Genomic DNA, 15,129 nt, shown 5'->3' on the forward strand with positions numbered 1-15,129 from the left:
GATACAATGGTCAGGGAAGGCGTCTTCCTCACCATTGAGAAGACTACAGTTGACTGGATCCCGATGGAGAAAAAGAAGCCAGCCACGTGAAGAGCCATACTTTAGGAACTGTTAGGAGGAAAGAGATGAAGTGAAAACTTCAAAATACATGAAGCAAAAAATCAGCAGGGGCAGGTGTCCATTTTAGATACAATGGTCAGGGAAGGCGTCTTCCTCACCATTGAGAAGACTACAGTTGACTGGATCCTGATGGAGAAAAAAAAGCCAGCCACGTGAAGAGCCATACTTTAGGAACTGTTAGGAGGAAAGAGATGAAGTGAAAACTTCAAAATACATGAAGCAAAAAATCAGTGGAACTAAAAGGAAAAATAGACAAGCCTAAAATCATAGTTGGAGATTTTAATACATAACAAATTACCATAAAAAATAGCAACTTAAAACAGCAAACATATATTATATCACAATTTTTGTAAGGCAAGTATTCTGAAGGGGCTTATTTGGGTGGTTATAGCTGAGAGGCTTTCAATAGGTTGCCATCAAGATGTCAGTGAGAAAATGCAGTCATCTGAAGGTTTGACTGGGGCGAGAGGGCCCGTTTTCACTCTCCTGACTTCAATTTCTCACTGGCTGTAAGCAAGAGGCTGACACATGAACTTCTCTGCCAGGCTGTTTGAGTGTTTTTCGTATATGGCAGCTGGTCCTCCAGAGTGAAGGATCTAGAAGAGAGAGGGAGCCAAAATACCTTTTCCAGCTAGTCCGGGAAGTCGCACATCATCACTTCCACCATCACCTCTACCATATTCTATTCTTTTGAAGCGAATCACTAAGTCCAGCCCTATACTCAAAGGGAGGAAACAGAGACCATCAAAAAATTTGCAGGCATTTTTTAAAACCCCACAGACATGTTTATTTAAATACGTGCTTATGAGACACCCAAGTAGTGATATCAAGAAAGCGGTAGCTGAAAGTTAGGGGAAAGAGGACTGAGCTAAAAATACAAATCTGAAGGTTATCAACATACACAGTACTAAAGATCGAGAGACCAGATGAAATCACCTAGGGAGAGAGTGAATTAGAGGAAAAAAGACAGCCCGGCCCTGAGCTCTGGGCCCCTCTCTGTTGTTCAGTGGTCTGATAAAGGAGGAAGAACCAGCAAAAGAGAGGCAAGAGGAGTAGCCGGTAAGGAAAGAGGGCCTCAGTAATGATAACGGGCACAGCAAGAGTAATGACGGGTAGCATTTATTGAGCTCTGTCTATTGTCCTACACGTGGCTCTAAGTACTTCACAAGTATTGACCTTTTGTCCTAATAATAGAGAGTAGACATTTTATGACCCCCTTTTTGTAACTGGAGAAATTGAGACACAAAGATGTTAATTTTTCCAAAGTCGTATGATAATAAGTGGGGATCTGAGATAATGAAATGGCTGTTGGGCTAAACCAAACCCTGATTAAATCCAGCTCTCTGCCTAATCAGTGCCCACACCCAAGCAGCTCAGGATTTTAGACCCCTGTCCTTATCTTACTCAACCTGTTAACAGCATTAAGCAGAGTTCATTTATTCATCATGCAAATACCCATTTTGGTGCCGGGCACTTGTCTAGGCACTGAAGTTATTATGGAGAATGAAATAATAAAAATCCCTGTCCTGTGGAACTTACCTTCCAGTGGGAGAGGCAAATCATAAGATGAATAAATGAAATACACAGTATGTAAAATAGTGGTAAGTGCTAAGGTGAAAGATAAAGCTGAGAGCGGAGAAAGTGTGTATGTGTGTGTGGTGGGGGGTGGGTAGTGGTAGTAATTTTAGACAGGCTGGACGGAGAAGGCCTAAACAGGAAGGGGAAGGCGATGTTTCAGTAAAACCCTCCGTGAGGGATGAGCCATGCGGATATCTGGGGAAAAGCTTTCCAGACAGACTGAAAGATAATTGAAGAGGCTCTGAGGTGAGAACGTGCTTGGCATGTGAAAGAAGAGCAAGGAGGCAGAGTGGTCGAGGAGGAGGAAACAAGAGGAGAGTATCCGGAGAGGACAGAGAGGGAACAGGGTCAGATATTATTCTTAGCGAGATGGAAAGTTGTCGGAAGGTTTCCAGCAGAGGATTTACATGATCTGACTTACATTTGGAGTGGATCACTCTGGCTGCTGTGTTAAAAATAGACTATAAGGAGGCCAAACAGAAGTAGGGAGACCGGTTAGGAAGCTGGTAGAATAATCCAGGCAATAAATGATGATGACTTGGCCAGGACAGTAAGAGTGGAGTTGATAAGAGTGGCTGGACCCTGGAAGTATTTTCAAGGTAGAGCCAGTAGGATTTGCTGATGAATCGGATGTGGGATATGAAAGATAAAAGGAAGTCAAGGATGACCTCAAGGGTTTTGGTCTCAGAAACTTGAAAAAATGGAGTCGTCATTTATTGAAATGAGGAAGCCTTCAGGAGAAGCCAGTTTTAGGGGAGAAAATGAAGAGTTTAGTTTTGGACTCACTAAGTTTGAGATGCTTATTAAATATCCCTGTCAAGAAGTTAAATCTGGAGTTCAGGGAAGAGGAACAGGGTAAGACATGGAATTAGAAGTAATCAGAGCACATGGCATGGTGCTGGGTGTCATCTGTCATCCGCTGGCTTTTCTTGTTAGGCAGGCGGTGCGTTTCCACGTGCACCAACACAAGGGGTTCATTCTTAGCATAACTTCTTTTTAAAAAATGGAAGAAAATGAAAGTAATCAGAACATGTAATATGGAATTTAAAGCCATGAGACTGGGTGAGACCACCAAGAGAGCAAGTGTAGAAGGAAAAGGGACAAGGTTCTCATGCTAATCCCAGGACCTCTCCAGAATCTGGGGTTGGGGTGAAAAGGATCAGAAAAGGGGTCTGATGGGAGCTGCCAGGAGGTAGGTGGAAAGTGAGGTGAGTGTGAGGTCTTGGTAGCCAGGCGAAGCAAGTGTTTCAAGGAGAAGAGCAAGATCAAATGCTCAGGTAGCATCAAGTAAAGGCAATCTCTGGATTTTACAACTTAGAGGCCATTAGTTGGCCTCATTACGAACAGTTTTCTTAGAATGGTGAGAACGGGAAGCCTGACTGGAGTGGACTCAAGAGAGAAAGGGAGGATCAAAACTGGAGACACCAAATGTAGCTCACTCTTTCAAGAAATGTGCTGTAAATGGAGGAAGAGGAGTGGAGTGGTCACTGGAGGAGAAGTGAGGCCAAGAGAAGTTTCTGTCATTGCTGTTACTGTTCTCTTTAACAGAAGTGCTGCATATTTGTAGCCTTCTGGGAATAATCTAGAAGAGAGGGAAATGTTGATGCTGTGAGATGAGCAGGGAGAATTGCCAGGACAATGTCAGTGAGTAGCCAGGAGAAGATGAGAGCTAGTACACAAATGGTGAGATTGACCTTAGCCAGGACTATGGATGCCTTAGTTAGCAGGACAGAGGGGTGGACACAGACTCAAGTCGTGAGTCAGTTCAGCTGTGTGCACCTGCATGCATCTCTTCAGATTGTTTTAGTCTTCCGTAAATCTGGAAAGCAAAATCAGAAGTGAGGTCATCAGCTAGAATAAGGATGGAAAGGTGCTGGAAGTCTAAGGAGAGAAGAGAAAGTATAAAATACTCAGGAGACTGAAAGGGTGGATGAGCTAGAGAAATATAGTACACTGGGCCCTCCGGTTCAATGGGTTCTGCATGCATGGATTCAACCAACCACAGATCAGAAGTATTAAAAAGAACAACAAGAAAGACAGGAATAAAAAGAATACAAATGAAAAACAATACAGCATACGAACTATTTAAATAGCATTTACATTGTATTAGATATAAGTAATCTAGAAATAATTTTAAGTACAAGGCAGGATGTGTGTAGGTCACATGAAATTACTGTACTATGCCATTTTATATAAAGGATTTGAGCATCCACAGATTTTGGTATCAATGGAGGTCCTGTAACTAATCCCCTGCAGATACCAAGGTATGACTGTACACCTTCTGGGCAGTATTGAGGACCCACAAGTAGTTAGTGATCACAAATTTAAAGCAAAGTCGATGAGCACGGTTGTGTGTTTTTCTCCAAATCCCTTGATCTGTGCTCATACACGTGCAGAATAGGTCTAAGAGCAGTTTTCAGTGGAGCAGCGGAGAAAGAAGCCCATTTGAGATGACTTGAAGAGGAAACAGGAGGTGAAGAAGTGGAAAGCTTGGACTGAGGCAACTGGTTCTAGAAGTCTTACTATAAAACAGCTCAGAAATGACACAATATTTAGAGGGAAACGTGGGATTAGGAGATGTAAGGTCTTTTCTTAAAGATAAGAGATAGTAGAGCATGTTTGTACACAGATAGACTAATCCAGTAGGAAAGAAGAAATTGATGATGCAGAAGAGAAAGAGGATCTGGAAGAGATAAAGTCCCTGGGAAGGTGACAGGATATAGAGCCCAGAATAGAAGTACAGGGACTGGCCTCTGCTGGGCACACATGTGAGTTGATTTGTAAGGAAGATTGGCAGGAAGGTCAGGTTTTCTGCTCTGAGGGCTTCCATTTTCTTTGTTTTATTTTTTTGCTTGTTTTGTTTTTTAATTGACAAACAAAAACTACACATACTTACTGTGCACAATGTTTTGAAATATGTGTACATTGTGAAATGGCTAAGTTGAGCTAATGAACATATGCATCACCTCACATAATTATCATTTTTGTGGTAAGAACACTTAAAATCCACTCTCAGCAATTTTCAAGAACACAACACATTGTTATTAACTATGGTCACCATGATGTACAATAGATTTCCTGAACTTATTCCTCCTGTCTGACTGAAATGTTTTGTTATTTGCCCAACATCTCCCCAAACTTCCAACCCCCAGTCCCTGGTAATCAGCAATCTACTCCTTATTTCTATGAGTTCAATTTTTTTATATTTCATTTATAAGTGAGATCATGTAGTATTTGTCTTTCTGTGCCTGGCTTATTTCACTTAACATAATGTCCTCCAGGTTCACCCATGGTGTCCCAAATGACAGGATTTCTTTCTTTTTATGGCTAATCTGTATTCCATTGTATACATTCTCTTTATCCATTCATCTGTTTATGGACACTCAGGTTGATTCCATATCTTGGCTATTGTGAATAGTGCTGCAATAAGTATGTCAAAATGTGTCAAAGAGTGCAGATATCTCTTTGACACATTGATTTAATTTCCTTTGGATATATACCTAGTAGTGGGATTGCGGTATTCTATTTTCTCAACAGTGATAAGATGAGGTCATTAGCTGAGAAGAGGGGAGGTGTGGGAAGTGGCAGGAGGGAGCAGATGGTATAAAACAACTATCTAAAAGAATAGGCAAGGGCACTTACTAGGAAGCACCGTAGGAATCCTGGCCTTTGTCAAGTGCCCATTTGAGGTTTGTTATTCAGAAATTAAAGCAAAAGCAGTCAAGTTAAATTTAAGTAGTCCATCTGGTTCTGTGATTTTCTTCAGCAAGTAGCTTACTGAGAAGGTAAATAGTTGGGTTCGCCAAGGAAACCTACAAGCCTACAGGGCTCCATCCATGAAAAATATCCTATCTTTAGAACCAAGGAACAGTGGCAGAAAGGGGCACCAGAGAGTGACACCATGTGTTATTCTGACTGCTGATCCCTTCAAATGAGTTTCTATTTTAAGAGCCTGGATGTCAATAGTGCTTAATTTAATCAGCTTCTTACAGGTTAAGAAGGAAACTGAAAGTCTTAGTGAGCAGTGAGACAAGTCTTCATCAAAAGCTTGGACTAATATGAGGACTGAGAGTGCTACAGGGCAAAGGAGGATGGCCTATCTGTTTATTCCAAAAGACAGTTATGATTCTGCAGGATAAATTCTTTGGCTTGGACCCTGTTTATCTGGATCTCATCAGGATCTTGCTTGTCTTAGGATCTCTCCTTCCTCCAAGCTCTCATTTCTTGGCCTGGCTGCAGAATCATCCTTACTGGCTCTGAGTCAGTCCTTTCCTTGGTACAAGGAGATTTTAGGAGCACTTGTTCAGAACTCAATGGACCCTAACCTCCTTACTCTGGCATCTAATGCCTTTTATAATATGGCTTCAGCATGCCTTCCCAGGGTCATTTCCCACCACTTCAGTTATACTAGGCTTCTTGTAAATCCCTGAGGATTCGTACTTCCAAGCAATTCCCTTTTCTATCTGTAATACCCTTCATTGCCTTGTCCAGCAGGGGAGTTGTTATTGTTCCCTCAAGGCTCCTCAAATGTCACCTCTTCAAGCTCTCTGATTCCCTTCATCACTCATTTCCCATCAATACTTAATATCTGGCTCTGCAAGCTCTTATCACATGTTGGTACGATTTATGTATTTGTCTATCACAATATTCCTCAAGGGACTATGTCAAATTTATCTCCACAGGCCCAGCACTTAGCACGATGCTTTGCATACAAGCACTTTTGTTTGATAACTAACAGCATTGGATCCAACTTGTGGAAAAATAACAGTTCCAGAAAGAGAACTTCTGCCTTTTTCCTAAGATCAAACCCCGAACTTATTTCAAGATTGATAGCATTTGGGGAGTTAGTATAGTGAAGTAATTAAATTTGGGGGTTCTAGTCAGAGAGAACTAGATTTGAATCTGAGCTTTACAACTTATTAGTAGGTACCTCTTTGTGCCTCAATTTCCTCATATGTTAGTGGTGTCTATAAGAGAATCAACTTCATCAGGCTGCTATAAAAATTAGATGAGGGAGTGCAAGTAATGTGCTTAGCTCAGTGTTTTCAGTGCTTGCCATATAAAGGGAAATAAGCATTAGTCATCATGATCATTATAATGAATTGTAATTATCTGGAAGCGAGATTCTTACTGAATTGTCTGTATCTGAACACTTGTCTTGAAATCTTAAGTACTTTATTTCCTCAATGAGTACATCTCTGCCTTGCAGTCCCCCATCACCCTTCCCTGCCAATCTAAATTACCACCCCAAGATGTCTGCTTTTCCTGGGCGGGAGCCTGGCACCTGGTTAGCCAACCTCACCCATCTTCAAAGCCTGCCTGGATCTCTAATCACTGCCTCCCTGAGGTTCCCTGCTGTCATGCTTCACCTGTCTGCCCCTGCAGGCACCCTCATCTCTGGTTGTCTGTATGCAAGCCTCAGCCTTCATGACTGTACTTCCTTCCTTCCTCCACTGAATCTGCCCCATGTCCAATATTTGCCTCACCCCAGCCTTTCCAGCCCCTTCTTGGTCTGTACTGAAGTGTCATGGTTAACCCTTGTTCCTTTTTCCATCTCTGATCTTAATGTACACTCTCTATTTGTACCTATAATATACTTTTTGCTGAACAATAACTATGGTCCTATTACTACACACAACAGAGTATGCTGATCCAGTAAAATTCCTTGAGATTCTTTTCTTGCAAGGATCCCCATATAATCACACATATTAGATTATACCACAATTCGTTTGTTTCAGCCAAAGCCATGTAAATAGCCCCATCATTTCCTCCTAGCTGGAGCTCTGAAGGGAAAGCATTTTCTGGCTGTAGTGGCCAGTGGTTAAATAAGCAATGGCTTTGGCTTTTTATTCAAATGAATTCGCCAACTAGAACCACAGGCTTATGCAATATTTTGACTAAGAGCAATCTACCCCACTACCAGATAATCTCAGGAAATTAAGTGGATTTATAGCAAAGGTAAATATGTAGAAACAATGAGATTCCTATATACTAAATGTTTAAATATTTCCCAAGACTCAGAGCTACGAACGATCTCAGCCAATTCGTTTAAACTAAAGTCTCAGTCAATTGAAATGACAAATTAGGCAAGACAGAGAGAAACAGAGAGTGCAAAAGCTGCCCCTGGAAATGAGCATTCCTGGATAAATAAATTACCCTTAAAACAAAGCTACCATGAGTAAACAGTCAGGTACATCTACATCATCAAATATATCAAATTTATAAGGATATTTTTCCTTAACTTTTACTCTTATAGAATTTTGTAAAAATTTGTATGGACTTACAAGAAATCAACTTACACATGATTATGCTCTGATTATGCAATTATATTTTATAAAGATGACATATCGCTAGACCCAAGGACCTTTATAACCTGAAATAAAATCCTTCTAATACCAACGATACACTTTCTGCAAACGAAAGGGAGGTGATTCCTTTTATTTTCTAAGGGGAGAAATTATGAGGTAATAAAATTATTCCATTTATCATGATAGTGGTTAGTTCTGATATGGGAAAGGAGATGAGGGCTGGGGGAGAAAAATCACTGTTTACAACACTATGAGTGATGGTTTATTTAACAGTCATGATTCCTTTCCTCCATGTTACAGAAGCAACAGAGTCTAAAGGGACTGAGTTATCCTTCCCAGACTTGCAAAGGCTGCCATCCAGACAATTTGGAGGGGGTGGGGAAGGAAGAGCCCAGATCTCTCCTGAGGCTTCAGCTTAAAGCTTCCATGAGGATTGGAGTGGGAATTCACTACACATCTGCATTCATTCCAGCAACCCACTCCCACGTTTAAGCTGCTATTCCCAAGAGCCCGTTACTAAATATAGCTCCTGCATTTCAGGCGGACAGGAGAGCTCCCGCTGTGTACAGCCAGAGCCGAATCTTCACTTCACACACTCCTAATATGGTCAGCCCTGCAGCCTATCAGCCGGTGAGCACAGCAGGAAGGCTAGCTCTACCCCCTTCTAAGGTTAACCCTTTTGTGGAAGACACAATGGAAGAAAGAGTGACCATCGGTAGCTGCAGATCCTCTGGTTACAAATCATAAGTAAATCGATGTGATCTGAAACCAGGATCCAGTTTGCTTTCCAAATATAAGTATTACAGACAGTAAGCATTCTATCAGGGAAGCAGGGCAAAATGAACTGCCTAAATGCTACTACAGGTCATTGAAATGAAACAGGAAAAGAAAAAAATCAGTGTGTGTTGCGGGGGTGGGGGGGAGGTGTGGAAGAACATTCTCAGGAAGGTGAAAATGGCAGTGGAAACGAGGACAGCAAGGGGGCTTGTGATTGGGCACCACCCGCTCCCCACAGACTGGTGTCTGTTCTGTGACAGCAGCTGCTGCCCAAGACAAAGAGGAGAACAGGTGTCCTTGCAGACGCTTCACAACAGACCCAAGCAGAGAGCAGAGGTTGGGTCTCATGGGCCACTGGATAGTGGCTTCCCAGCCTTTTGGAGGCCCACCATCCAAAGGGCTGAGGCCATTCTGTGTTTCAGAGTGTTTATCGAGGGCCAAAGAGCCGTGGTTCTTGAAAGATTAACAAGGAAGAGCTACCAGTGTTCAGGCAATTATGCCCCTAACAACTTGCTCAAGTGTTGTGGTGGAATACTAAAATCCTCTTCCTTCCTCGGGAGAAAAAGGAAAGCCCTGTGACAGCTTCTCAGTTAGAGGGCTGTTAGGACTGGCGAGTTCCTTTCTGGGAAGGAGTGACGTGTGAGAAAATGGAGTTGATGTTTGTGGTGCAGACAGTTGCTGCCGCTTCTGTGTCCCACCGGCTTCCACAGTGTGGTAGGAGGGTTACGGGTTCATAGGAAGATGGGAAGGGTAAAGACTCTTTGTACACAATATGAGTATTTATTTCCTCAAGGGTTCAAATGTGGAACTCTTGACCTCACTGCAGGCCAACAACACAGTGTCTGTTTGCCTTGTGAGACCCTAAGTTATAAAACTGCTTTCCACTTTTTTTTGCCAAGGCCAGAGCCCCTGAGAAGCACATTAGATGGGTTTCTAAATCAGAAGCGGGACAGTGGTTGGGCTTATTTGTGATAAACACAAGGACCAAAACTCTGCTAGATGTTATCTTACTCCTAGTGAAAGATGGTTGTGCCCATGGAGTGAATTCCCCAGCTGTACAGCCCCACCCAGGTATGTGTCTGTTCCACCTTGTCACTGCCTCTCTGAGGGGGACAAGGACCCCACCCTATGTGTCCAGGGTGGCTTTCAAGTGGGACAGTTAGATGAGAAGTTAGCAACGTCTCAGGCTTCAGACAGGTGTCCTTCTGCTGTGGGCAAAGTCCTCATCCCGGCAAAGGTGTGACCTGCCTCACCTGGGTAAAGAATAAAGAAAAAAGACACCCACCTGCAGCTTTGGCTGGGCTTCCACATGGCTCTCAGGCCACTGTCCATCCTCTGCCACTTCTGCATTCCTTCCTGTCCTCCTGGAAACTCAGGTCTGGACCTTCAAGGTCTGCCTAAACCTCTCTGTGCTCCCAGGTTAGGGTGGGCAAGATCGTCTGCTCTACTCTTCCCCAGCCCTGACCGCTCATGCTGTTTCTTTTTAATCTTTCTTGTTGCATAAACTCATCAGTGAGATGCTTGGTTTTCCTCAGAGCCATTGCTTTTGATTCAAATAAATCCCATTAGTAAATCAAAGAAACAAACCTGTAATTAACTGTTTTTCTCCCTTATGTGTTTGGATACAGTAATCCTAATTCTGCTTATATCAATGTGGAAGCCTCCAGCAACTACAAAAAGTGTCAGGAAATGTGGAGTAGGAAGAAAAGCATAAAAACTAATATGTACAATCTTATCTTGCACTGGTTGAGCTATCTAATAGGCTCTATTGCAGAAGGAATAAATGGTATTCAATTGGCAGAAAAGGAACACCAAGAGAAAGTTAAAAGCATTACTTCATTTTCATTAGAGCACAGATAAAAAATGCTTTGTCAGAACTTATATCACAGCTCATATTTGTAACCCAAATGGAAAGAAAAAAAAAAGAGGTGAGGGGGACACTTTTCTTGAGTTCTCTTAATGGTCACAGTTGACTTCGCTAATTCATAGCCTCAAAGCTACAAATTAACTGCCACCACCTGCCCCATCCCAGGCAGAGTTGGGGGAGGTGCTGATAGCAAAGGTTGAAGCTGCTTTGGCACTTTGTATCTCAGTAGTGCCAGACCCTAAAAAAAAGTGAACCATGAACCTAACATACTCAGGTCTGCAAAAGGATTGTATTGGAAATTCATAATAACCAGTAAGATCCATTTACTTCATTCAACAATTACATTTGAATTCTGCTCTGTTGTAGCTAATGGAGATATCTTAATGTCCAAATGAGTTCCTACCCTTTGGAACTTTTAGTAAAGGAAACAGAAAAAAAAAAAGTTAAAAAAATATTTATTTTCATTATTATCATAAAGGAAATAAATAAGGAGATGTAATGAGTAAGAGAATTCCTGCAATAGGGGCACATTTTAGAAAGCATGGTCCGAGGAGGAGACTTCTCTGAGAAGGGGACATTTTGAGTGAAGACACACCTGGAAGTACAAAGGTCCTGATACAAGAACCAGGTTAGGATGTTTAAGGAACAGAAACAACATCAAATGCATGGGTTGAGCTTTTAGTAAAACAGGGGGAAGGAGGAGAGAGATGAGGCTTGTCAGTAGGGAGGGACCAGAAAAAGCCATGAGGAAGCTGGAATTTTTGTTCTAATTTCAAAGGCAAGGCGTGGAAGAGATTTTAGCAAGGAAGGAATGTGATCTGAATTCCAGATTAAATGTCAACTATTTCTAATACTGCTCTAATAATTAAGAACTACAACTTTATCATCAAAGTGATGACAATGCAGACACCCAGATGCCTGCCAGGTGTCCATCCTTCATCGTAACAACTCAAGAGGCTCTTGCAATTCAGCCTCTTGAAATTTGAAAACTCCACATCACCAGCAACCCGAGTCATTTCAGTAACTGACTCACCTTGCAGAATACCAGGTAGGAATGCTCCTTTCTTTTCCCTCTGGGTCAGGAATCAGCAAGGATCTTCCCCTTTGTTTATTTCCCAGAAAGTAAACAGCCCCAACCATCGACCTAGATAGATGCACTGACCCGCTAAGTTATAGAGAAGACCTGTTACCTTGACTTTGGTTCCACATGTCAGCTTCCAGGTTTGCATGAAGAAAGCCAAACTGGTAGTAACAGGCAAGTTTCCTGTTTCAAACATCAGGCCTGGAAGTATCAGGACTGTTAATAAAATAGTACATGAAGAATACAATGATTTCAGCAGCTGTACTTTGGGTGAACTTTCTTTTCTCTGCTTTTGGCTATTATCTTGATGGCTTTTTTTTTTTTTTTTTTTTTTTTTACAGCTTCTCATACCACAGCTCATTAGCACTTAGGTGAAAATATCTACACAGGATTCTTATCTTATCTAACTTCTAATGATTTTGGAGGTGAAGGGAGAGGGGACTGACTATATTTAATTTGCGATGGGCTGGAGATATATCTGTGGGTAGAGATCCTCTCTCCAGGGTAGACCACCTAAACTTTCAGGAGGTACAGATGATGAATGACATGCCTCCCATGCCATAGTAAGCCCTCTGGGGTCTCAATAGAACCTCAGTTTATATTCATGAGGCTTCTTTAGTGCATGCTCTCTTTAGTCTCAGGCTACAGAGAGGGTTTGTTGGAGGTGCTTATGAAGCACTCTCTAATGAACAGAAGCATAAATCTCAAGTCTAATTAGTAATGCTATTCAGCTCTAAGATGAGCTGACATGCCCTTTGTAGGGCTTTGTGTTGGTAAAGCCAGTGGATCAATATCAGTTTAAAGGTTGTTTCTCTCTGTTCACACGTGGAACATAACAGGGGAAAGAATTCTTCCTAGGAAACAGCAGAGAGATCTGTTTCTTCAAAAGTGGGTGAAGATGTACATAATGACCATGGTTCACAATAAACATTAGCTGAACCATTATGGTTTTTTAAACACAGATTTATTGGGTGGGTTTGTGTGAATGTGTGCATTTTGCATTGCTCTCGAAGGTTGTTCTTTTTTCATGGAGAGAAAAAATAAAAACCTCTCAGCAAAGGCTAAGGAAACTATTTCAGCTAAGAAAAGAACTGCTACGGTTTGTAATGTAACCCATGAAATACTTGTAGCCAGAGACAGAAAATGCAGTCATTGGAAAGGCCCCAGTAAGAACCAGGCTGCAACAAGGGGCCCTCCAAATAGCTGTGTCTTCAACTTTATGGCCTCCACTACAGGAAAATGACCTTCAGATGACTTTCAAGTCCTCAATTTCTTTATGAAAAAAAATATTAAGAAGAATAAGGAAATATGGACAAGCCCTTATAATTGAATAGAAGAGGAAATTCTTTTGAGTTTACTGAGAAAGAAAATAATTAAATTCTTTTGAAATTATTTTTTATCTCAAAGTACAAAAGAGGGCCTTAGGGAGGGAAGAGACCATAGCCAGGACACATAGTCAGACCAAGCCTTTACAGGCCAATTGCTTAAACCGGTTAAACTAAAAGCCATCAATTTAATTAGGTCCCCTTTGCACTTTGGTCTGGGAGACCATTTACCAAGTGTGATGCTGCTCAATACTTGGCTGTTACAACTGAAGGAAGAAAAGAAGTATGGATCATTGTAGAAGCTGCCCTGGAGGTGCTTACAGACAAAAAACGAACAAACAAAAAAAACAGGTACATGTCAGGTAGGATCATTGTGCCCTTGACTTGAATTCACCCACCTCAGATTCCTGCCTCTGCCTTTCCCTGTCCTGTTCTGTGCTCCAGGGGCTGATTTCTACAAAGTGTCCAGACTCCTGGACTGCTGGCTTCTGGTTGGCTTCTGACAGTGGGAGGAGAGACCTGTCTGGATACTTCTTCTCTGCTCTGCCCCCTATTTCCGCCCCTTATCTCTGACCAGGAAGCATCCTCTCGGTCACAGCCCCCACGTTCTCAGCGGGCTCTGGAAACACCATCTCCCTCCCCTGCCCTTCAGCTCTGAGGTGATAATGGCTTTTGCTCTTGCTGATCTCTAGATCCTCATCATCCTCTTTGCCTCTCCACTCTACCCACACCTCTCCCAGTAACCCCTTCCTTACATTTTCCTCACTTAAACCTCTTGAGTTGAATTGTTTTTACTGCCAGGACACTGGCCCATACAGCCCTGAATATATTTTCACACAAAAGACTACAAGTGTAGTCCAAGGCAAATGGCTACAGTGTATCAATTGGTACCTTACTGAGATTCAATCCCTTAGTGTGGAAAATGATGTGACATCAGGACAGATCTCAGACTGGCAGTTCGCTGTTTTCTTTAGTCATTTCAGCTGGAACACATGGTCTTTACACAGACATTATGGGAGTTCTGGACGTGAGCCCCCAGCTGTCATAAGATTTATGTAACTGGGGACCCAGCAAGAAGGAAGGAAACAGCAGAGGTTAGCAGAAACAGGCTTTCTGATTGGTGTTAAGAGAGCTTATGACTCTAGAAATATTCCCCAAAGAACCATTTATAAAGAAATAGAAACATTTTGCATTTGTTGTTCTCCCTGGCCATGAGAAGGTAGTCAAGACAAGAGAAAGGCAAAACGCAGGACTGGAAAAGCAAGGAGGCCAGAGGAGGAACGAAAGAATTGGGCAGGGGGAAAAAGAGAGAGCTACTAATTCTTTCCTAAGTTTCAGCCAGGGCTAACTAAAGTTTCTGTTTTAGAAAACTGAATAATTTTACTTGCAGAATTCATGCCAAGATTTTTGCTTTGAAAAGAGGGCCAGCCTACATAGATACATAATTTACAACCTGGAACTCAGAGGCCTTTCCTGAACACCCTATCTAAAATATTCTGCCCCCTCCACCCTCCATCGTAACCCATTGCCCCTAACCAGCTTTGATTTTTTCTCAAGGTACTTAGCACTGTCTGACATGACATTGTAGCACTTATTCATCTGTCATTGGCCTTGCCATCTATAATGCGAGCTCCATGAGGCCAGATGTGCTGTCTGCTGATTCACCAGTGCCAGGTAGAGAGGGGACATGGAGATTGTCATGAATGGGGCATCCAGCAAGGAAAGCTTTGACATGACATTGTAGCACTTATTCATCTGTCATTGGCCTTGCCATCTATAATGCGAGCTCCACGAGGCCAGATGTGCTGTCTGCTGATTCACCAGTGCCAGGTAGAGAGGGGACATGGAGATTGTCATGAATGGGGCATCCAGCAATGAAAGCTTCGGTGGCGATTCCTCCTGAAAGGCGGATGGATGAGTGGTGATGACCAAGCAGCTGGGATGACNTTTTTTTTTTTTTTTTTTTTTTTTACAGCTTCTCATACCACAGCTCATTAGCACTTAGGTGAAAATATCTACACAGGATTCTTATCTTATCTAACTTCTAATGATTTTGGAGGTGAAGGGAGAGGG

The sequence above is a fragment of the Galeopterus variegatus genome, unplaced genomic scaffold (assembly GCF_000696425.1).
Source record: "Galeopterus variegatus unplaced genomic scaffold, G_variegatus-3.0.2 Scaffold3593, whole genome shotgun sequence".
Taxonomy (NCBI): Eukaryota; Metazoa; Chordata; class Mammalia; order Dermoptera; family Cynocephalidae; genus Galeopterus; species Galeopterus variegatus.